Here is a 23764-nt window from a genome sequence, read left to right as displayed (position 1 = left end):
TTTGTCCAAGTGGTTGCTTAGCTAGAGTTGAAAGTTGGTGTTGACCATATGTATGTAAGTATATGCGTGTGTGTGTGTGTGTGTGTGTGTATATATATATATATATATATACAGACAGATATAGAATGTATGTATTGTCCTCCCACCCAGTATTTTGTGCAGTTCTGGAGGCCATAAAAGGCAAGAAGCATCAGACTGCTGGCCTGGAAGGACTCCAGAGGAAATTCGCCAGAAGAGTGTGAAATGAAGATTCATAACAATAAATCAATAACAGTAAAACACTGTCTGCTAACCCCAAAACATTAGTATCAATTAGACATTAAAGTTGACTGCCACAAAAAGACTTATAAAAGCACCGTCTTGCAGAGGAGCAAGCCACCTCCCCTTGCACTCTTGTGTTGGGCACAATATTCCATTACTTAAAGGTACTAACTTCATGGTTGCACAACTCGGATCGGTGGATCATATCTCTCAACCTCTTAGAGCAAGAAATATGGACAAAGCAATTAATAAATGTGGGAAAAAGGCCCAAAACTAGGGACAATTTTTAAATATTGCTCTTACAAACTTAGAAAGTGATACAATAACAGGTTTTGCATTAGCATGAATTTTCTGAAGGGTATGAAGTCTGAAACTCAAATATCTATTATTTTCTATCTTCAGTCTTTACTGATTTGCCACTAGTTTGCCAGTAAACCACAATTTTATGAATAACAGGCCAAAACATATGAGGCAAAAATCTGGACATTCTGAGAAAATCTGTGCAGTTGAGAGGAATGCGAGTGAAGGTAAATAGCTAAGAAATGCAAAACCATTCCTCACATTTGTTGCCCATACTCTACTAAAATGATAAATACACACCAAATGCAAATGTAAAATTAACATTTCTAGTGAAAAAAATGTAAATCCAAATCTAACCCTTGGGATTTAAATGTATAATTGAACACTACACTAATATTGAAATGAATCGGCAATATGTAATACTAGTGCTAACCTAGTAATGATCTATTCAACAAGATCTTAGAAATTTTTATTTTGTAACAAGGGATGACATTAAACTGCCATCAGTTGTACTAAATATACTAAATATAAACAGCCACAGATAATGCCAAGGCCCTGGTAGAGTGAGCCTTGACCCTGTCTGGAATTTCCTTGTTGTGGTAGGTATAACAAAAGGTAATAGTGTAAGACAACCATTTGGAAACTAGCTGCTTGGACAAGGTTATCCTTTCTTCTTGCCTTCACAAGAAATAAAACAATTGATCAGAGTTTCTAAAATATTTACTTCTGTCAAGATAATGTTCAAGTTGTTTGTGGACATCTAAGGTATGAAGTATCCTTTCTCCCTCATTTTTACATCATGGAAAGAAGACAGGGAGATGGACCCCTTGATTCAAAGTAAACTTTGATGCCACCTTAGGCATAAATGAAGGATTAGTTCTTAAGGAAACCCTAACTTTGTGGAAACTGAATAAGTCTGACTCACCATAAGAGCTTGCTACTCAGTTACTCTTCTTGCAGAGGTCAGAGCCATCCAAAACATTGTTTTCCATGTTAACAACCTCAAGTCAGCCCAATGAGATGGTTCAAATGGAGCAAGAACCATTTTCTCCAAGACAAAATTAAGATCCCAAGGAGAAGCAACCAGTTTTCAGACGGCTTGGTATGCAACACCCCTTTCAAAAACATTTCACTTGAGAATGCATTTAAAACAGGAGACCCATAGGTAAACATGATGAAATGATAGCTAATGTACTTGATGGAAGAGTAAGACAGGCCAGAAGATAGTAACTCATACCAGTAATGCAAAACCAGAGAAACACTAGACCTTAAAAGGGTCCTAGTTCTTGCCCTGGTACTAACTAGAAAAGCTTTTCCATTTACTAATACATGATTTTATAGTAGCAGGTTTTCTTACCTCCTTTAAAACCTACTACACATACTCAAACAAGTGCTATCTTCCAAGACAAGTAGCTGCAGTTGTTTGGGGTTGGAATCTATCAAACACCCCTTGTCCTCCATGAATAGGTTCGGTATGTGAGGAAGCTTGTTGCAACTGCCCTTGGCCATTTCCAATAGAAGTCAGAAATGAAAGTTATGTACTTACCATAATGCTAAATCTGTATTGTCATGTTTTCATCAAGTTCAACATTTGTGTTACTGGATCCAACCTCAGCACATTTTCAGAAGCTTGGATCCAGGCCTCTGGCTCTTCCCCTATCCATAATTTCCTCAGTCCCCCCAGAGTACCTTAGATTGAGCTTGCCTGTTTATAGTCATAAGATTGTATCTCATAAAACTATACAGGCCTACTTAACACAGTGGACAAAATACTGAACAGCAGCAAGAAACAGACTATCCAAAGCAAGGTCCAACCATTCAACATGAGTCTAAAAATGATAATTTAGGTTGGAGATGGAGTGAAGGATGTTGAACCAGATGAAAAAAAGATAACATAGACCTTAGCATTATTGTAAGCACATAACTTTTGTATCCAATGTCTGTTTTCACATAGCTCAACCTTTATCACAGATTCCCAAGTTACTGAAATACCTGGGTAGAATCAAGGAAAGACATTCCTGAGAATGGTGGGGTCAAAGAATGTAGAGGATCTGAATTGTACACTCAACTTGTAGTATGACACAAAGGTATGAACAGTAATCCAAGTAGCTCAACACAAATCTTATTAATATGACCGTTACCCATAAAGGCAGTGGAAACCGTGGTAGAATGAACCTTTGGATTTCCCCACAAAGTCAGTCCCAAATTTTTATACACAAACATTATACAGTTGAAAAGACACCCGCATGCTCCTTGACCAAATTTAGCTTTAGAAAGAGCAATAAAAAGTTGAACAGACTTCTTGATATCCTTTGTTCTACACAAATAAAACCTGAGTTGATGATGACTATCTAAGAAGTGTATAATATATTCCTTTTTGGTAGAAAAACTGGTAAAAACAATGGTAAATTGATAGCCTGAGTAAGGTTCCCTTCAGAGGTCACATCTGGGAGAAAGTGAGGATTTGTTCTCAAAGATGCTCTGTTTTAATGAAAAAACAGATATGGGGGATTACATAAGGCCTGCAATTCCAAATCCTCCTTGTGGATGTAACGGTCACCAAACAGTTTTCCAAGAAAGATATTTTAAATTTATGGTACAGGCAGGCTCAAATGGAACTTTTGTTAAAGCATGATGGCAATATCCCAAGTGGGAATCAGATCCCTGAATGGTGGTCATAACAGAAAGGCTCTCATCAGAAAAGCAATATAAGTCTGATTTGCCCTATATGAAAACTGGAAATGGCTACTAATTGTATCTTAATGGTTGGGAAGTTGAAACCTTTATGAATAAGCTTTGACAAGAAATCTGAAATGAATGGAGGCGGTACTGAAAACAGTTCTAGCCCTCTGGAGGAAACCCATATAGTAAATCTTCTCCATTTACTGAAAAGCTTTTCTTGCATTTGGTTTCTGTGAAGACAAAATATGAATCACTGAAGCAGAAAGCCTGGCACTTCTGATTACTGTTAACATTGGAGAAACCATGCAGTTAATTTCAGAGTTTTCAGGTCACAGGTTCCCTCAGTGCTTGACCCTGTGGAGAGATCAGTGCAAAATAACTGCTACACTTGTTTAGATATGAAGCAAAAGAATAAGAGCAAGTTTTGCCCCAGGGAATGAAACTCTGTGTCACTGCTGTCCAATTGAGGGATCACTCATGGGACAGAAGAATAGACATCTTTGGTATGTGTGTAGCAATGAGAAAGTGACAGGAAGACATTGCCCATTGCCACACTTTTGTGGCTTACTGGCAAAGTGGATATGATTGGGTTCCTCCCTGCAGTCCATCTATACAAGGATCACACCTATGGGGAGGGAGTCCTGGGAAGCCTGCAGTGCTAAGACTGCTCTCATCTCCAAGACACAGATGTGAAGACTACCCTCTACTGCAGACCAAGAACCTTGAACAGTCTTCCCTTCGAAATGGCACCCCCCACTCCAGAGCAGAAACATCCATAGTTACCATGGCTATTGGGGGTGGCAGGGAGAATGGTTGACCCTTTGACACTCTGGAAAGTCCATTGACTGACATGTTTTCAGCATATTAGTGTGAGGCATATCGGTACATGCAGGGATGAAACATCAAGGACCATTGAACAAAAACAGTCCACTGCAGGACTCTCATGTAGTTTCTTGTTTGAAGAAGCAGGCATCAAACCCAAAAGTCTGAAAATAAGTCTTGCTGGGGCCAAAGGTGAAGAAGAACCTCTGAAGCTACCTGAAACAGGGATAATACTCTGGATTGGGGAAGTTTGGCTATCTGAAAGTTTGTATCCAGGTGGCATCCAATAAACTATTTGCTACATCAGTGTTAGCTGACTATTTGTATGACTGACTGGAATTCCCAGCTGTGGGGCAAGGTGGAGCAAGAAGTCCCTGCACTGGACTAGTAAATCCATGGCTGGTGCAGTAAGAAGCCAATTGTTTGAATATGAGACCTCCTGTAGTTTGAGATAAGCTGCTACCACTGCCAAGCATTTGGTGAATGCCCTAAACTGAAAATGATTGGCTCCCAGACAGAAATGGAGAAATCTCCTGGACTGGTTTGTTATCTTACTACACATCATGGAGATCTATGTAGCACATCTATTTATCCTTCTTCAGCAGAGGTAGAATGGACTGTACCATGGCCATCTAGAATTTTGTCTGTTTCACAAATTGATTGAGGTGGCTTAGGTCTAACATTGGCCTTAGAGCACGTTTTTTTTTTTTTTTTTGGAACTAAAAAGAACCTGGAATAGACTCTGGATCCTGACTGTTTTGGCAGAAGCTAATGGATGACTCTTTTGGCTAGCAGCTTTCTTACATTTGCTGCAGATTCCATTTGACTGGGTAGTACATTGGGAATTACTTCATTTTTCTGTGGAGGAAACACAAGGGGAAGAATTTAGCCTCTGGTGATTATCCTCTGCATGAATCATGCATGATGGCCTACCAGGCTACAGAGTGCAGGGTAAGTGCCCAAAATGCCCCTCCAGAGTGCTGCAGTCAGGTAACTGTTCAGCAGCACTTTTTCCCCCATTTGCTTCCCAAAAAAGGTCCTCTGTGAATAGTAATGTCAGTGCCTGACACCCTGGCCATACCATCAGCTGCAATAGAGAGCAAATGCATGGATATTTTAGACACAGACTGAGGGGTAGACAACCGGGAATCCTCTGATTTATGGATGTCCACAGGCAGATTACCTGAGAGGGACTTAGCTGCTTTGTTAAGTCCCTCTGAGAATGTGTCATATGAGTGAGGTAATTCAATGATCTAAGTGCAGTAGTTGCTGAAGTATATGTCTGTTTCCTGAATCTGTCCAAAGCCCTAGATTCTCTGTTAGGGGGATGGACAGACATGGTCTTGTTAGAGAGCTACTTTCTTGTAGCTGCTGAAGCAAACACAGCATCTACCAGGGTCCCTTGCTCCAGTGTATACTAGTCCTGTAGGCTACTAAAATTGTATCCAGTTTATGTGGTATTAGTTCCACTATGTAAGGTTCCTTGCATGCTTGCTGAGAAACTAGGTCAATGAGTTCATCAGCAGATGACACCACCCAAGAGGAAGAAGAGCCAGTCCCTAATTTCTCAAGGAATACAGACTCATCAGGAGAGGATAATTCAGAAGACCAACTCACATGTTGCTTCATTAATTCTAAAATGTCACCAAAGGTGACATCCTCTAGAGGGAAATTGTGGGGAACCCTCTCCCTCAAAGTCTGTGCCTTTGGTGACTGATTCTGGTGATGAGTCAAAATGTCTCCTCTTTCAAGTCAATTTCCTTGTCACCTACCCCTTGTGGACTTATGGGGAAGGCTCAGAATTAGACTGGGAGCTTGTGTGCCGAGTACCTCCCAGGTGAAGGAGGCCTACTGTCCCTGTCAATCAGGATGAGCGGGTTTGGATGCAGGATTCACCAGAGGTTGGGACAGAACCGAGTGGCAGAAACAGCTCTTCTGTTGACTTGGAGAGAACCCTTTCAAATGTGTTGAATGCCAAAGCCAAAATTGGGGCAGAGGAAGTACTCCTCCAATCTGCAAAAGGAAAAGGAAGGAACATCTTTGGTGCAGACTCATCCCAGCTATGGGGTTGACAATGGCACTGAGGGGAAGGGATGGATCAGAAAACTTCAGAGTCGACCCCAAGCCTCAGCTCTGACTCTGAGAAACATCCTGATCAAACTGTGCCAGAGCCAAGAGAGTGAGGGAAATTGTCAGAATCAAAGTTGAAAAGGCTGCTTGCTCTAATGTCAGTCATCTAAAGGGAAGGCTTGGATCTGTGGACTTTGGATCTGAAAGTCAGAAGGGAGAAACCAGTGGAAGAGGAGTCAGGGCTGTAACTGGAGCTCTTGAAGGGGTCAGTGCTAGGATGATTCCCAGCTGAATCTGAGTCTGAGTCTTAAGGAACCTCAACATCATCTAGTCATCTGCTTCTGAGAAACTCCTTGACAAACAGAATGTCCTAAAAGATGAAGACACCAAAGGTGGACAAGAAGACCACCTCTCCTGTATGAAAGGGGAGTAAAGCCTGGGACTCAAAAGCTTGAAGGAGGAGTCACAGATCAGATCCATCAATGTGCTGGATCAAGGGACAAAAGGGATCTGAGGTATTCTCGGGGACTATGGTAGGGGAAGACTCACAGCCATAAATCTAACCTTATGAAAAAGTGATGAAGTCAGATCCAATAACCCAAATGTTGAATTGGATGAAAAACAATGGACCCACTGTTACCTGGGTCAGATGGGAGTCACCACAGTGATCTTCTGAAAGTCCTTCTGAATCTTCAGAATGACCCTGAATATTAATAAAAAGAATGAAAAATGCAAGGAGTCATGGAGCAGAAGTTTACCAACTGATTGTTGTGACTACAGGCAAAATGATTTATCTCAGTTATTCCATATTATTGGATCAATTACTGGAAGGTCCCAAGACTTGCTTTCAATATGTGAGAGTCTTGGCCTAGTCCTTCTTACCTCATCTGCTTCACAGTTTTGCTCTAACAGAATGTAAGACACATGTAGAGTGAGATTATTAAACAAAAACCTCCACTGGTGTAGCAAAAAGAGAAGACAGTAAAAACTATGCAATAGTTTTATAAGCTCTTTCATCTGATACAGGACTTCATCAGAATGAGTAACAAAGACATTGGAACTTTTTATAAAACAAAAGAACCAATCAGCATTGTCTTATCACATCACTAATAATCAAACAATTAATAAATGCTATAAAACTTTAAAAACATATTACAAAAAAAAAAACATTTAATACAAATAGTTTCGTTCAAACCCGGAAACTTGCCCTCTTGCATTTTTAACTGCCATAAAAAACACATCACCACTACAAAAACATTTAATACAAATATTTACGTTCAAACCCAGAAACTTGTCCAGTTGCATTTTTAACTAACATAAAGTTTCTTTTCTTAAAAGATGTTTTGTATAGCATCCCCCTCTTTAATCAAAAGGCAAATGTTCCAAAACAGAAAGCTAATGTGTGCTTAAACAAGGCATCATTACCAGTCTTAACTCTAATGGCATATAACTGCTCTAATTCTTTTAGATCATTTTCTTGTGCTCATATAAAGCACCACAATGTGAGCAAACTGCAATGTATATTAAGCCCATAGAGGTACAATCATAATGTGTATTAACTTTGATTGCTCTGTCCATATGTCTTGAATTTAAACTGGGATTTTCCAAAATAAAATCACAAGTGCTGCAAAAAATACATTTAAACATACCATTACTTTTGTTAGTGTGCACTAAAGCTTTCTTGGTATTCTCATTTTCTAAAAGTTGCTTGATAGACAGTTTTTTTTGCAAATGAAAATAGAAGAATCAACAGCATTGTAAACTTCAGGATTCTCCTTAAAAATCAGTAACACTGTTTTTAATGTTTGTATCAAGTGGTCATTTGTAGAATAAAACTACTGCTGTAGCTGGATTTTTTTTGCTACATTCAGTTCTTTTAGGCATACCTCCCACCAAAATAGGGTAAAAACTTTTTTCTCTTACATTTGAATTCTTCAGGTGTTTATTCTAACAAACACAGATCAAAGCCCCTAGCACAAAACATATTAATTTCTTTAATTCCATCTAGAAAAATATCTTGATCTGTAGTAAGTCTTTAGAAAGCCTAATCATTTGGCCCCTTGGGATGCTCTTTTTCATAAAAGGGGGATGGGCACCAAGACAGTGATTTCTTCTGCTGTTTGTTCTAACAGAGATCATAGCTCCTAGCACAAAACATGTTAATAATTTCTTTAATTCCATCTAGGGAAATATATTGATCTGTAAGTCTAGAAAGCCTAATAATTTGGCTCGTCAGGCAGTTATTTTTCATAAAAGTGGGATGGCACCAAGGCAGTGCAAATAATTTTTCAAAAAAAAAAATGTTTCTTATAAATCTTGCTGGAAAACACACCTTCCTCAGAATCCCAACTAACCACATCATCAGATAAGGCACATTTTCCCCATGTGACCAAGAACAAAAAACTGGTACTCCTATTGACATCAGTAATAAACTCTTCTATGTATCTTTTAGACGGATCACTGATGAAAAACAAATAAACAGATCTCTTGTACAAGTTAATATGCTGAGAAAAAAGGGGATTTGTCTAAGTATCTGAACTTCCCACCAACCCATAACTAGGTTAGTGAAAGAGGGTGCTACAATAGCACACACAGCAACCCACTTTAATTGTTTAAAGTCTTTGCCATTAAAGTAGAAAACAAATTATTTTTCAGCATAATTTCCATTAGGTAACAAGTACTAATCAAGTCATTAATAATGTTGGCAAATTTAACCAAAAACAATCTCAAAAATTCTATTCCATCATCTATAGGAAAGCTAGAATATAAAGATTTGACATCCAAGGTGAATAATGTCAACTAAGGGGTTTCTGTCATAAAAACTCTTAGTGAGTCCAAAAATACCAAGAATCATGCACATAATTATCCAATTTTTGTACCAGGGGATTCAAAATGTGGTGTTATATAGCTTATATCATGGACAGAAGTAGGTTAAAAAAAAGATAAAGATAGCTGGGTGCACAAGTCCCAGGTTAAAAAAAAAAAAGTGCCCAATCCTGGTAGGTACCGTGAGGATATTGTATATTACCTGTGCTAGCATGACTGGCTGAAGTTTTGTAAATAGTTGTAAATTACCCTGTGTTACATATGCCAGCATGACTACCTATAATTTTGTAAATAAGTTTATGTCTTTTGTTGACCACTCTGATTTATGCAAGAATTCTGAATGTATGTTATGCCACAGTCAGCTGACCTAGATATGATGTCAGTGTGTGCCAGAGTTGAGAGAATAGAATCTTCACTGCAGCTGTTTGTTTACTTTTCAGTCCGATATGAGAGTAAAATTCTCATAGCAGCTTCCTGTCACTTTTGAAAAAGATCTGCTATAAAAAGCAGGTTCAGAGTCAGTTGTTCAATAGTTGTTTTCTAGAGCTGTTCAGCAATAGTAGTCCAGTTGTTTCCAGGAGAGTAGTAGTTCCAGTTGCTGAGGACAGACAACAGCCTGGAGTGTGGATATAATTTCTCATCTTACCTTGCAGAAGTAAGAGTATAATCTTGCCTTGCTGAGTTGTTTAGATTAGACAGGGACAGCTAATCTTCAGACAGTCAGGGAACAACAGCTAGATATTTAGAGGTCTTCTAAAATCAATATGAGATATATCCTGCAGTATTAGTTTTATATTTCCCTGTGTGGGAAACTCTGTTTATTGGAATCAGTTATTCAATATTTACATGTTTTAAATCCTTTCATTATTAAATGTTTTACTACCTCTCATTGTGGCTGGTTATTTAGTTAATATTTTAATAACTTGAGAGTGTAAACGCTTATTGTGATAACACCAGAACCACTACAAAAGCCTTACTATTTGTTTCAATATCTATCTTACCCAATATAATTGCACCCCTGTCGAAAGGTATTGTGATATTTGACTGGTGGCAGCCATTACCTTGTAAGTTAGGCAAAGAAACAGCAGGTAAATCTGTGTTAATCTTTCTTAAGAGTGGGTGTATGTGTAAATATCAGACATTTAAGTGTGTGCGTCAGATGCCTAGAACTAGGGGACAGTGTTTAGTGTGGAGGCTCCTTTGGGGACCTGGAGTGAAGCATATAGTCCAGTCCCAGGTTCTGGAACCTGTTCCCAGTATACTGTTAGCGGAAATTGTATATTTCTATCCCTGCTTTTAGTGACATGAAGACAGTGGTGAGGTTTAAGACTGCTTAGTTACTGCCCGGGGTAAAGAGGGCTCATCAGGATTGGAAAAAAATGAGTGTAGAATCCTCAAGATAGAGAAATATTCCTACAATGGGGCTAGGCCAGAACCAGGGTTAGGATAGCCCCCCCTGCTGTAAAAGTAGCAATCCACAAAAATCACTAAAACTGGTAGGCCAAAAGAGACATACAGACTACAGAGTGGACTATTCAGGATAAGAAAGAAATTATTTCTTATTACTATTATGCAAGAGCCCAGAATTTCCAGGCAAATGACATATGAAAAGACTGAGAGAGAAATTAGTGGAAAGAAAAATAGTTCCACAAGAAAAACTGTCAGAAGCTTCAAACAGAAATTTGTGTTCATTAATGTAACAGATCCATGAAAAACACTTTATAGATCAAGAAACCTTGTGCTGTTTGGAAAAAGAAGTGACTGAGGAAGGGTAAAATTTTAAAAACAAAATTTAAATATGTTTGAAGGGTATAAAAAAAGAAATACGGACATAGGAAAGAATGAGAGATCTGATAAGGTGCAATATTTATTCAAAGGAGAAAGCCAAATTAATAAACACAAAAAGGCAGCCCCAAAGATAGTTGAAGAGAAATACAGGCAAAGGCATCCAGGTATGGAAAATTTCACAATACAAATACGATTACAAAGAGGGGATGTAGAACAGAACAGAAGATTAGTCAAGTAGAATTTAAAAAGTAGAAGCTGGAGTTATGGAATATTTGTGAAGTAAAGGATTCAGTTTAGAAAGTCTAACACAGGTTATATCACAACATGATGGAACAACTAGTCCCCAAAGTAAAGAGAAACAAGAGGAGCAGGAGACATCTGAAGAATATGGACATGGGAAAGAGAGAGATTTAATATGGTGCAATATTTATGCAAAAGAGAAAGCAAAACTAATCAATGCAAAAAGAGCAGCACCAAATATATTTGAAGAGAAATACAGGCAAAGACATCTGCATATGGAAAGTTTTACAATACAAAAAAAATAAGAAAACAAAGAGGAAAAGTAGAAAAGAGGATTAGTAATGGAGAAGTTAAAGAAATAGAAACTGAGATTATGGATTACCTGCAAAGTCAAAGAGTTGGTGTAGAAAATTTAACTCGGACAACACAACAAAATAGAGCAATGGACACCCAAATTAAAGAGAACCCAGTGGAGTGGGAAGCATCTAATCAGTTGACATATGAAGATATTATAGAGTCTCTCACAGGAAACCATCACAAATGTTCAATTGGCACTATACAGCAAGGGAAAGAACAGGAAACTTGTGACAACTCTGTCACATTCAATGTCGTGGAGTTGAGTTCCAATATGGAAGAGCAACAGATGACAGGGTGAAACTGAAGAGAATGTGGCACAGGAAGATGCACTGGAACCTTCTAGAATGTCCACAGGAAATGGAGAACAAAGAATGTCCCTCAGTTTATAAGAAAATGATCTAAGAGAAGAGTTGCTTGATTTAATAGAGATGGCTAGACATATTAAGATCAATGAAAGAAAAACACTGCAGAAGGTCAATAAAACCCAAAAAGGACTGTCCATAGGGATTCATCCGATATAACAGAAGTAAATAGGGTACATTACCATGCAGCCAAATTAATATCACATAAAGTGCTACCAATAGTAAGGGAAAGAACGGGGAGAAATCAAATGCCATCATGGAAGTATTGAATAGAGAAAACTTTAAAGCAATTAAGACAATAAGTGTTATTGTTAGAAAAGTATAGAAGAGGGAACAGATCAACAAAAATACTCAAAGATAGACATGTTCAAATCAATGTGCAGTATTATAACAGATCAGGATTTTAACATGCCCGATTGTAAATAATAAAGCATCAGCACAGGCAGAAAAACTTAGAAGATACACAGATAAATATAAAGGAAAAGTACAAATCAATGTGAAAAAAAAAAAAAAAAACAGATACAGTGGTCCATGAAAAAAGATAAAAGTAGCATTGATCATTAAAGCCGCTACACCCAGTGACTACAGTGTCTTGCATACAGACACACACAAAGTCATAAAATATCAGGATTTGCAGGCAGAAATGAGAGCAATGTGGAAGAAAGATACCCAGACATCCAGTATCCAGTAGTAAAGATAACCAGTAGTAATAGGAGCAATGGATCTTATAAAAAATAATCTACAATATTTAGATACATTACCAATACATGCAACTCCATATGAATTGCAGGAGGAGTTATTACTAGGCACATTGCAGGTGCTGGGAAGAGCACTTTTGGCTAACATCAGAGTGTGAAACAATACTAATTTCATGAACTTTAATCATACTTTGTCTTAGGAATGGGGCCCATTCCTGTCATGGTATTAGAAACCCAAAAGTCTTGGAGAAATTATAAAAGGGAAAATTCACCTTATTTAGATGTGGTTAGCTGGGATTCTGATAAAGATGTGTTTTCCAGAAAGATTTATAGGAAACCATGTTTCTCAAATAATTATTTGCACTTAGTGCCCATCCCACTTTTATGAAAAGAACATCCCAAGGGGACAAATGATTAGGTTTTTTAAATACTTACTACAGATCAAGATATTTTGCTAGATGGAATTAAATTAAAGACATTAATGTTTTGTGCTAGGGGCTATGATCTGTGTTAGAACAAACACCAAAAGAATTCAAATGTAAGAGAAATTTTCTCCCTATTTTGATGGGAGGTGTGAAGGCTGCCAGCCTCGCCAGATAGAATTGTGCAGATAATTCTGTCATTTATAAACATGAATGTAAACTACAGGCTTGTTGTCTTAAATGTAAAGAAATACTGTTACATGTGGAACTGGAAATAAATGTGACAACAGTGCACTCTACTGACCAAAGTAAAGCATGTGGTCACCCTTTGAAGTAGACAGTGGTGCCGAAAAGTCTAGATGAAGAAATTATTTCTATTGTTTTAACCACAAGTTAAATTGCTAGATTTAAACATGCAAATGTATTTTTATTGCTCTGTTCCTGACCAGCTGCAAGATAACAAAATGGAGATGTTAAGCATGTAAATGCAGTTAATGTGTAGCCTGGGAACTCCAGGAAAGTGAAAGAATGATGTAATGTTTATCAGAACTGCAATTTCAATTTAAACAGAGAGAGAATCAGAAGGCATTAAGCATTTTTGTCTTGATCATCCAACTCACACGTACTGCCTTTTGTCTTATGTAAGTTATCTTAGACTTGTGTTTTCTTTTAGATAGCTAGAACTAGAAAGATTACACCGTTTTTCTGTGATATCAGAACTGTACTACTGAATTATTTTAAGTATTTGTGTAATCTCTGAACTTTTGACTAGCACTGTATAGTAGAAAGTATTGTCTTGTGGTTTTAATTATTAAATATTTTAAAACCTTTTAACTGTGGCTGGTTTGTGTAGAGATAATTTATGCTCTAGAGTACATTGCATATTTATAGAATTTACTGTCCAAGTCACTCCAAATAAGCACTGACTGATTAGTCACACTTACCAATTGGATGATATTGCGCAGTAATAATTGGACACCCTTTTAATGGCTTTGAGTAGCTGATAAATATTAGCTGGGTGGTGACAAGTGGTACTACCATATAGTCTGGGTAAAAGGGGCACAGCTGGAGAAACTGTGCCGGTCTTCCCCAGGAGTGTCTGTGTGGGTGTATACACTTATCTCAAAGTGTGTGTGTGTCAGCTACTTGGGCAGGGACGTGAAGCACTGGTTGGATAGAGAGGGTGCTGGAGATTTTAGCTTGCCCAGCTGGCTGAGATCTGGACCCTATAGCTGTGCCAGTGGGGAGTCTTATTGGGGACCTGTAGAGCAAGGGAGTGACCAGCCCCAGACTGACTGTGATCTTTAAGTGCACTTAAGGGACATTGCAATTTACTGTGTGTATTTGTTATCCTTTCCTCTCATATGAGATACCCTCTCTGGTGTTCCATTTCCCATCCCAATATCTGCTTTTCCTTCAGCCATATAGTAAACCTTTTCCACTTGCTGAGATATGTATTTCTGGTGGAAGACTTATGAGATGCAATAAGAATGTCACATACTGGGGAAGAAAGATCATTCTGCCTGGCAATCACAGGAAGTGGAGGAACCAAGCTGTGGGCTTCAGGCTGTTCAAGTTGGGGTGAATCAGGTTCTGCGCATAGGAGATCAACTCTGGAGTTGGATCAAGAATCCATTGTTGATCTAGCAGGTGAGGCCATAGAAAGGGGAAACAAATTTGACGAGGCCAATATGGCGCTATGAGGATTACTTTGCTCTTCAACCGGTGGGCTTTCTTCAGCAACTGGGGAATGAGGGGTAAAGGCATAAAGTAGACCCGAGGGCCAATCATGGACTAGAGCATCCCTGGATGACTGTCCCCGAGGGGGAATCAGGGCGAAGTAATTGCTGCATTTGTAACTGATCGGGGATGCAAAAGGTCGCAGCAAGGGAGACCCCAGCAGTTGAAAATCTCTGCCGCTACTAAAGGATTCAGGGACCACTCATGAGGTTTTATAATGCACCTGCTGAGTCTGTCTGCTATCATGTTGGAACTTCCAGGAATGTGCGTTGCAATGAGAAAGCGGTTGGTAGCCATCACCCATTTCCATATTCTCATGGCCTCCTGCCAAAGTGGGTAAGATTTGGTTCTGCCTTGTTTGTTGATGTACCAGACTACCGCCATGTTGTCTGATCGTATTGCAATAACCCCCGACGGCAGTAGGGGACTGAATGCTTGCAACGCTAGAAGCACCACCCTCAGCTCTAGGACATTTATATGCAGATGCGCCATTTTGGACCACGCACCCTGGACTGTCTTTCCCTGAAATAGCCCCCACACCACATCAGGGAGGCTTCCATGGTCACTGTAGCCTTGGGCTGTTGGGGGGGGGTAAAGGGGCGAGAAAACTGTGATAGGTTCTGTGACATCCACCAAATTAAGTCTTGTTTGTACCTCTGGATTACCTGAATCTTGGATAACACAGGGTACTGAAAGGGATACCACTGGGTGAGTAATGGCCATTGTAGAAGCCTCATGTGGAACCTCGCAAGGGACAATAGTGATTGAGGCTGCCATGGAACCCAGCAGCTGGAGAACAGAATGTGCCATGAATTTTTCTTTTGAAAGGATTGGTATGAGTTGTTATTTTATCCTTAGGATTCTGTGCTCTGGAATGGATGCTCTGCAGTTTTTCTTTTGTATTCAACAGGACCCCAATGAATTCTATGGACTGAAATGGGGACAGGTTGGATTTTTGCCAGTTTATAGTTATGCCTAGCCCTCCTGCAGTGTGAAGAGAGTATGCCAAGGCTGCTTCCAACAGATGTCTGGTGGGGTAGTAATGAGCCAGTCGTCCAGGTATGGAAACACCTGGAATCCCTGTAATCATAAGTGAGCTGTGACAACTGCCATGCACTTTGTGAACACTCTGGGGGCTGTAGAGAGTTTGAAGGGCAGTACTCGGAACTGGTAATGACTGGCTCCCGCACAGAAGCAAATGAATCTTCTTGATCGTCTGTCCACCTTTATGTGGTAGTAGGCATCTTGAAAATATATAGAGCACATCCAATAGTCTTTTTCCAAGAGTGGGAGGATAGACTGAATTGTGACCATCTGGAATTTCTGTACCTTTACAATCTTGTTTAATACACTGAGATCCAAAAGTGGTCTCCAGTCCCTGGTCTTTTTTGGCACCAAAAATCGCCGAGTAAAATCTGGATTCTATATCGTCTGGGGGGACTACATGGATGACTCTTTTTTCCTAGCAGCTTTGAGATCTCTAATGCTGCTTCTTCCTTCTGACTGGGTGGAATGTCGAGAAGGTTTCTTAATGGGATGGGACAAAGATCGAAGGGGATATGATAACCTCTGGTTATTATCTTTTCTACCCAAGAGTCGGTGGTAATGGTTAGCCAGGCAGAAAGGTACAAAGAGAAATGACCCCCAACGGCTTCCAGAGGAAAGCAGTTGGGCCACTCTTCAGGAGTGCTGGTAGGATTGACCAGAGAAGGAGTCTCTGGAACCCTGGTTATGCGAACCTACTCTGCCCCAAAAGGGGCATCTCCCATATGAGTTTCCCCCTCTGCCTCTAGGAGTGAAATCGGCTCATGTGTCACGGAAAGAACCTTGAGACTTTTTGTGCCACATCTTCCCGCTCTTCTGGTTTCTGGGGAAAGCCTATTGAGGGGAAGAGTAATGGATGCCCACTGCAGCAAGGGTCTTACCGTCCAGTTCACATCTAGCCAGTGTGTCTTTCCCCTTGGGTCCAAATAACGAAGAGGCTTCAATGGGAGTGTTCAGAAAGGAAGCCTTGAAGTGTTCTGCAAGGTCACACAGGTGCATCCAGGCATGCCGTTTCATGACTATGTCTGCACCCACTGCTCTAGATGCTCCTTCTGATGCATGAGAAATCAGACGCATGGAGGAGTTAGATACTGATTCAAGGGTGGCTAACTGTGAGGCCACTTTGTCACAGACCTCATCAGACACAGCTCCGGCCAAAGTTTCAGAGAGGTCAGAAATTAACAAATTCCGAAGATATGGTAGTTCCAATGCAGGAACCACAAACCAAACCAAGTTCGAATACAGGAAATTGTATTAAAGGTAAATATTCACTGAATTCACCACAGGAACCATGTAAATCCAATAATCAAATATAGCTCCCCATGAAGGTAAGGATACGAATAATGTCACTTTATTCTCCACAAAATTCACAAAAAACATGATACACACGTATTATTCCACAAGAATCACAAAGTTATGACACGTAATGTTAACCTAGGTTTCGTCTTAGTTTTAAAGACTTCTTCAGAACAACTACTACAACAGTTTTAGGTTCATCAATAGTTAGATAGATTTTATTTATGGGTTTATTTACAATTATAAATTAATTATTACTATTATATATAATTTCATATATATATATATATATATATATATTTTATCCATTAGGGATACAAAACTGTATTTTTTATAAAATAAAAATTATAAAATTATAAACAAAATATAAATATATTATATTATATATATATTATATATAAATAATAATATATTATATAAATAATTTAATAAAACAATTGGTTTTAAGGTTTTTTAAGTTTTTTTTAAATGTTAGTGTGTTTTATATTTGCATATGTATATTTTTATGTTTGCACATACTAACTTTGAATTATATTCAGCGATTTATATGTTATTTAAATAATCAAGTGTTATCTAATTTTATTAATTGCAGGTTGATTAAGTTTTTGATTGGTAATTAAGCTGGGTATTTATACTAGAAAACTGTTGTAGTAGTCGTTCTGAAGAAGTCTTTAACACTAAGACGAAACCTAGGTTAACAGTACGTGTCGTAACTTTGTGATTCTTATGGAATAATACGTGTGTATCGTGTTTTTTGTGAATTTTGTGGAGAATAAAGTGACATTATTCGTATCCTTACCTTCATGGGGAGCTATATTTGATTATTGGATTTACGTGGTTCCTGTGGTGAATTCAGTGAATATTTACCTTTAATACAATTTCATGTATTCGAACTTGGTTTGGTTTGTGGTTCCTGCATTTGAACTACCATATCTTCGGAATTTGTTAGTGGTCGTGTGGTTACTTAGTAAGGTTAGAAATTAAGTCTCTCTGAAGACTGGTAAAATGTGCCATATAATTCAGGGACCTAACCGCAAAGGTCGCTGATGCAAAGGTATGCTTCCCAAATCTGTCCAGTGCCCGGGACTCCTTGTTGGGTGGATGGACAGTCTGGCTTTCTGCCAGATCCTTTTTAGTTGCAGCCACCACCACCATGGCATCTACTGGAAGACCTTTGGACCAGTGGAGGTCAGTATCTGGAAGGGACAAGATTTTATCTGGCCTCCTGGGAATGGCTTCAACGGTGTCAGGAGCCTTCATGCACACTGCACGATGAGCCGGACAAGTTCATCGGTAGGTGGAGTAACCCAGGAGGTAGGGGTCCCGGCACGAAAGGCCTGCAGGAACACATACTCTTCAGAGATCAGGTTAGAGGGCTGCCAATCACCTCTCTGTTTAAGGATTGGAAGGATATCCCCAAAGGATACCTCAGAGGGTGGTCGAGGGGACCCTTCCCCATCATCAACATCTATCTTCCATGAGGGACTCTTCTGGGGAGTCCACGTGCTTCCTCTTACATGAACTCTTGTGACGATCTTCCTCAGAGGGAGATGCTGGGGAAGAGAGTGCAAGAGGAGCCTCCTGTGGGAGTGTATCCTGAGGCCCTTGTGCCCGGTGTCCGTTAGGGGTGGCTTGTGTGAGCTGCAGCCAAGAGTAGGACGGAAAACCAGGTGGCACAGGATCGCCTACAGCGGCAAGAGCCTTCTCCATAACTTGAAAGGCTGGTCCACCTAAGGAGGGGTGGGAGCCTATAGTGACCCCTTGCTCAAGCAAGCCAGCCTGCCAACTGGGAGTCTCCAGATGGCCATGGGAAGCAGGGGAAACCATGCCACAGCTAGCATCCTGAGAAGAACAGGAGTAAAGTGTCTCTCCTGCCAAAAAGGCAGCTGCAATTCCTTAGTAAGGTCTACAAAAGGAGCTGCAGCAGTGGAAGTCTGTGATCTAGGAAGGGGCTTAAAGGCTGAAGATGATGGAAGAGAACAAGTAGGGATCTCTGAGGAAAAATGTCCCCCTACATGGGAGGGATAGGTCTTGGGAGGTGGGATTCCTCTAGCCAAAAGCAATTGGAAAACAAGGCACACCACATCATGCTCAGAGAGGCTTCTAGTGGATCTCATGGACATAGCTGATGGAGAGTCAGGTCTATCTAGAGATGGAGTAAATTGAGAGCCCACAAAGGGGTCTTTAAAAGGAGAGTAAGTTGTAACAGCAGGTAGGATAGGTGTCTGCACCCAAGGCAATGGTGCTGTAATGGCTTGTACTATCAGTGTCTGCACCGAGAGAGTTGTTGGTGCTGAGAACAGAGTCTGCACCAACAAGGTCAGTGCTGTAGTAGTAGTTGGCACCATAATCGGTGCCGAGAGAGTCTGTGCTGACAAAGGAGTACTCCGAACCGACTGGAGAGTCGGTGGTGAGAGCACTGTCGGTGCTGAAGAAGGTACAGGCACCAGAAAATCCCTCAACGTCGTAGTAGTCTGCATCAACTGTATGGTCGGTGCCAGTGAAAGGGTCTGAGCCGAGGAGCCCCTCAGTTCCAATGCTGTCTGATGCCCACTCGGTGCCATAGTAGGAGTCAGTGCCGACAGCTTCGGTGCTGTAGATCTTGGCTCCGAAAGCCTCGGAGCTGAAGAAGTTAGTTCAGAAGATGACAATTTAACTTTCTTTGGTCTCGGTTCCTGGGGGTCCCCAGCAGGGGACAAAGGAAGAGACTTATTCTTCTTTAGGTTGTCTTTCTTTCTATGGGAGCTAGGAGGGAATTAAGCCTCCGACCCAGAAACAGCCTCTGTAAAGGGTGTTTTTATAATACCCTTTAAAATAAGATTGTTTTTCTTCTCAAAGAGGGTCCAGGTTGAAAATTTTTTTACAAATCCCACAAGGTGGGTTGACAGTTAAATGAGGTTCACCCAAGCAGTACACACATAAGGCATTTGCATCTGAAGTAGGTAACTTGTGGCCACAAATAGTACACCTCAAAGCCCGGACATCCTTTCTTTTCTGCCATGATAGGTGAGAGAGAAAAAACAGATAGAAGGGAAAGTAGAGTACCAGCTATGGTACAAAGGATACCCGAAGGTACAAGGGGAAAGATTACCAACGATGGTAAAACAGATACAACAGAGTCACTAGATGCGATAGGGTAAGAGACAACTATACAAATAAATTTCCTTGAAGAAAGGTAAATCTACAAGGTAATATATCAAGAAAAGTAACTTAGCTCAAAAGCAATGGCTTGACACGACTGAATGGCGATGCGGCAAACGAAATCTGGGGTAATGGAGAGGGGAATTCTGGTAAGAGTTTAGCTCGAGAGTTTGCGGCTGACGCGAGCTTGGAAGAAGGCTGGCTCAGTTTTCTGAGGTCGGAACAGACTACCCAGACGTAAGGAATGAATGAGGATTAACAACATCAGATTATATTTTACAGGGAGTAATCTGAGTATTCTGTTTTGGGAAACCTGACTAGAAAGACTGCTCACGTATTTTGTTGTGCCTTGCTCTATCATGTAAGTTATCAGAGAATAGTAATTCTCCTAGATTCAGTTAGAAATATAGTGAAGCTTAGTTTAGATATTGTTTTTCTTTATTTGTACAAGTCTGTCCATTAATTTTTTTTCAATATTTCCTGTAAATTGAACTCTGTGGTATACTGTAAATATATAGTAAGAAAAAGTTCCCAGCCTCAAAAAGCAGCTCCAATATTTTATTTTAACAGAGTAAAAAGAGTGCTTTCATCTCGACCAGGAGACTTCCTCAGTTAGAAATTACATCTACATCACATCCTTTTATACCCCCACTAATTTCCTGTCACTTAGTTATTTGGATTAATTAAAAGTGAAATGCATCCACACTGGGAGAAAAACTGAATTAAAATCATAAGCATAATCATTAAATGACACCCTTTCCATTTTTGCTTGGTAAACAAGTGTGCGTGTGTAAAATACAAAAGTGAAAAATAACTATTTTAACCTAAGTGATGATTGCTGCCTTTCCCTTAAGAATGGGTTTTAGTGTAACATGTTCAATTAACCCAGGGGGTAAAGTAGCCCTTAACCTTAACTGTCATATAACTTGTCTTTTTAGAAGAGCTAGTTTCCATTCCTCCCCCCATCATGTTCCTTTTAATGACCTCAAGAACACCAAACTGAAAATCAACGTAATTAGGGCATACCAGGGAGTGCTTGTATAAAGCATTAGTGTCTTTTTTAGTTCTTATATCATATAAATGTTCGTAAATTCTATTTTTTAAGAGCCTTCTCTGTTTTTCCTATATAAAAACAGAACAGTTGACACAGACGGCTAAATAGACCAGTTTGCTAGTCATACAGTTGCCCTTCTTGAAATAAATCTTACTCCCCAAGCCATTTTCAAGTGACAAGTTCTCTGTTGTGATAATATAAGAGTAAGAAGTTATGTACCTACCATAACGTTCAAGGTTAGTTGTATTCTTCTCACCTTCTTTCTTGCTGGTTGGGTTCGGAGCTGACCCTCGGCTCCGACTCGGCCATTTTCTAAAGCTCGAGAGCTACTTCCTGGCTCGAGGCCTCCCTATATCCCACAATGCCTGGCGCTAGACCCCCAGATCTCATTTGGAAGACCTAACACCAAAATAATACAAGAGGACAACTGTCCCAAAAAGCAAGACTTCAGCTACAGGGCTGAAAAAAAAGGTAGAGGACATAAAACGGTAAAGACTCAGCCAGTGACAAGACTCGTAGGAAGACTCTTCTCGGTCCATCTAGGCTAGGGGGATGGAGGGTGGGAAGCAAGAAAGAAGGCGAGAAGAAGACAACTAACATGGAACATTATGGTAGGTACATAATTTCTTAATATTAAGTTGTGTCTCTCACCTTCATTCTTGCTGGTTGGGACAGCGTCCCTAGCACCTTAGTCCTGGGTGGCTCATCGGAACAGACTCGAGCACAGTGGAACCAAAATCAGCTCTACTCCTAGAGGCCACATCCAATTTATAATGTGAAATGATGGTATGAGGGGTGGCCCATGTGGCCGCCGCACAAATGGCTTCCATTGGTGGTCTTGCTTGAAAGGCTACCGATGTAGCTAAAGCCCTAGTAGAGTGGCCTTTGGGTTTAGCAGGGAGTTCTTTATGCCTCAACTGAAAAATAAGGGTAATAATAGAGGACAACCACCTGGATAAGGTTACTTTAGACACTGGTCGACCCTGCTTACCCTCCGCACAGGACATGAGGAGTTGGTCTGATTTCCTTATTTGCTCAGTCCTATGCAAATAGAAACGTAATTGCCTATGAACGTCCAACTGGTGTAATTTTGTGTTCAGCTTTGTTGGAATAATTTGGAAAAAAACTGGCAGATTGATGGATTGATTCAAGTTGTTCTCGGAGGGGACCTTAGGAAGGAATGAAGGATTAGTCCTGAGTGAAACTCTATCCTTATGGAAAACTAGATAAGGAGGATGAACACAAAGGGCTTGAAGTTCAGAAACTCTCCTCGCTGAAGTAATGGCCACCAAAAAGAGGGTTTTCCAAGTAAGCAATTTCAAGGAACAGGAAGCTGCCGGTTCAGAGGGAGGAAGTATCAAGGAAGCTAGGATCAAATTTAAGTCCCACGGAGGCAGGGGATCTTTCATTGGAGGCCTGACCAAGATTGTTCCTTTCAGAAAGGTTTTGCAAAGCTTATGGGACATGATGCTGGTTTCTGACAGGCCCGTATGGAAATTAGAGATTGCTGCCAATTGAACTCTAATGGTGGCCGATGAGGAACCCGCTTGAAAAAGATCTGCTAAGAAGTCCAGAGTGTTATGGACAGGGGCTGTGAAGGGATCTATATTTCTAGCCTCTGCCCAGAAAGAGAAACATTTCCACTTACTAGCATAAGTCTTCCTGGTTGTAGGTTTGTGCGAGGAAAGGATAATCTCACGCACTGAATTGGAAATACTGGGAAGCCTGGCTAAGGCTGGAAGTGGAGCAACCAAGCAGTGAGGTTGAGAGACTGAAGAGACTGATGCAGCCTGCCCGACTGATGTATCAGGAGGTCCAGAACTGGGTCCAGATTCCAAGGCTGCTCTAGAAGGTGACAATGCAGGAATGGGAACCAGATTTGTCGAGGCCAGTAGGGGGCAATGAGGATCATCCTGCAACTCAGCATGGTAGCTTTCTGAATTAGTTTGGGAATTAGTGGAAAGGGTGGGAATGCATACAGAAGTCCCTTGGGCCAATCATGAACTAGAGCGTTTCTGGTGGAGTATCCAGGAAGAGGGAAGAGAGTGAAGAAACTGTTGCACTTGCTGTTGAGAGGAGTTGCAAAAAGGTCGCAACAAGGCTGACCCCCATTTGCGGAAGATTCTGTCCACTACTGTCCGGTTGAGAGACCACTCGTGAGGCATAAGAATAGCTCTGCTTAGCCTGTCCGCTATGACGTTGGATGTCCCAGGGATGTGCGTTGCCGTCAGAAACCGTTGAGAGGAGATCGCCCAGTGCTTCTCGACATAAGGGATATGACTTGGTTCTGCCCTGCTTGTTGATGTACCACACTACAGACATATTGTCTGTCTGAATTGCAATGGTCCCAGTGGGTAGAGAGTTCTGAAGAGCTTGCAACACTAAAAGCACCGCCCTCATCTCCAAGACATTTATGTGCAAGTGGTACTCGTGGGGTTGCCAGGTGCCCTGGACAGTCCTGCCCTGAAAATGCCCCCCCAACCCAATCAGGGAGGCATCCGTGGTCACAGTGGCAACTGGAGGAGGAAGGACAAATGGTCTGCCCTGGGGTACTGATGGAGACACCATCCACCAAGCCAAGTGGTCTTTGCATGACTGTGTAATTATTATCTTGTGAGACAAAGGAAGTTGTTGAAAGGACCAGTGGGTGAAAAGCATCCG

Source organism: Protopterus annectens, chromosome 10.part0, assembly GCF_019279795.1.
Source record: "Protopterus annectens isolate FY-2018-M chromosome 10.part0, PAN1.0, whole genome shotgun sequence".
NCBI classification, from domain to species: domain Eukaryota; kingdom Metazoa; phylum Chordata; order Ceratodontiformes; family Protopteridae; genus Protopterus; species Protopterus annectens.
This window is presented reverse-complemented; position numbering follows the sequence as displayed.